Below are 2,169 nucleotides of genomic sequence, written 5' to 3'. Positions count from 1 at the left end.
GCCTCCTCGGATTGGTCATTGGAGCCAAGCTGCTTCCTTTTTTTCTTATTGGAAAGAAATAGTACAAACCGCCAGGGTTCTGCTTCCAGAATTGGCTGAAGTGGGTGGTCCCGCCCTAAAGTGGGTCGAGCTTAGTGAAGGAGGCGGGGATAAGGGAAACCCAAGCTTGGCTAGGACTGCTGCACTCCAGCGTCTGCTGTGCGTCGGCCTCGGCCATTCTTCGCGGCGCTTGGAGCCCTGCTCTTTCCTTCTCAAGGGGCTCTCACACTTTGCCTACTATGCTACCCTGTATAGTCGGAATTGGAGGAAGGAAGCCCTAATACGGAGGGCACCTTTCTTCACTGGGGTAAAGTAACGCTAATTGCGGATGCAAAATTGATGGAGGGAGCTCCCAAGGACCTTCCAAGACACCCGCCTCCCTAGACAGGTGTTGCAGAGGAGCAAAGGGGAAGCCTGGCAGGGCTAGGACCTGGTCGAAATGAGATGAGAATCCCTGGCTTGGTGTAACTTTAGGAAGAGGGTCCCCGTTCCTACTGCAAGTGTACTGGGATTGGGGAACAGCTAGATTTCAGCAGTTGGGAACAGTGGAAAAGCAACTTCATTGTTGAGTGTCTCAGGAAATCCATCCCTTACTTGCCACCCTGCTCAAGTCAATGTTCTAATGGATAAGATTCAGTTCATGCCCACAAAGAGTTCGCAGTCTGGTGGATCACAGACGTGTATAAACAAAGGATTAAGAGAGAATGTAAGCCAGGCAGGCACGGTGTCTCACGCCTGTAATCCCAACACTTTGGGAGGCTGAGGCAGGTGGATCACCTGAGGTCAGAGGTTCGAGACCAGCCTGGCCAACATGGCGAAACCCCGTCTCTATTAAAAATACAAAAATTAGCCAGGTGTGGTGGTGCACGCCTGTAATCCCAGCTACTTGGGAGGCTGAGGCAGGAGAATCACTTGAACCCGGGAGACAGAGGTTGCAGTGAGCCGAGATCACAACACTGCACTCCAGCCTGGGCGACAAAGCAAGACTGTCTCAAAACAACAACAATGACGACAAAAAGAATAAGCCTGTGGCCAAGTGCGGTGACTCACACCTGTAATCCCAGCACTTTGGGAGGCTGAGGTGGGCAGATCACGAGGTCAGGAGTTTGAAACCAGCCTGACCAACATAGTGAAACCCCATTTCTAGTAAAAATACAAAAATTAGGCAGGGTGCAGTGGCTCACGCCTGTAATCCCAGCACGTTGGGAGGCCAAGGTGGGCAGATCACGAGGTCAAGAAATCGAGGCCATCCCAGCCAACATGGTGAAACCTCATCTCTATGAAAAATACAAAAATTAGCTGGGCATGGTGGTGCGCGTGGTGCGCGCCTGTAGTCCCAGCTACTCGGGAGGCTGAGGCAGGAGAATCGCTTGAACCCGGTGGGTGGAGGTTGCAGTGAGCCAAGATCGTGCCACTGCACTCCATCCTGGTGACAGAACGAGACTCCATCTCCAAAAAAAAGAGAAGAATAAACCTGTGATGCAAAGGCATAAGAATGATACAATGGGCCAGGCGCGGTGGCTCACTGCTGTAATCCCAGCACTTTGGGAGGCCGAGACGGGCGGATCACGAGGTCAGGAGATCGAGGCCACCCTGGCTAACATGGTGAAACCCCGTCTCTACTAAAAATACAAAAATTAGCCGGGCGTGGTGGCGGGCGCCTGTTGTCCCAGCTATATGGGACGCTGAGGCAGGAGAATGGCGTGAACCTGGGAGGCGGAGCTTGCAGTGAGTGGAGATTGTGCCACTGCACTCCAGCTTGGGCACAGAATGAGACTCCATCTCAAAAAAAAAAAAAGAATGATACAATGGACTTTGCGGACTCAGAGGGAAAACATGGGAGGGGAATGAGGGATAAAAGACCACACACTGGGGCCAGGTGCGATGGCTCACGCCTGTAATCCCAGAACTTTGGGAGGCTGAGATAGGCAGATCACATGAGGTCAGGAGTTCGAGACCAGCCTGACCAACATGGCGAAACTTCATCTCTACTAAAAATACAAATTAGCTGGGCGTGGTGGCACATCCCTGTAATCTCAGCTACTTGGGAGGCTGAGGCAGGAGAATCACTTGAATCTGGAAGGCAGAGGTTGCAGTGAGCCAAGATCATGCCGTTGCACTCCAGCCTGG

Source organism: Mandrillus leucophaeus, unplaced genomic scaffold (genome assembly GCF_000951045.1).
Source record: "Mandrillus leucophaeus isolate KB7577 unplaced genomic scaffold, Mleu.le_1.0 Scaffold3, whole genome shotgun sequence".
In the NCBI taxonomy this organism is placed as follows: domain Eukaryota; kingdom Metazoa; phylum Chordata; class Mammalia; order Primates; family Cercopithecidae; genus Mandrillus; species Mandrillus leucophaeus.
The sequence above is the reverse complement of the archived record's forward strand: the minus strand, read 5'-3'. Positions refer to the sequence as shown.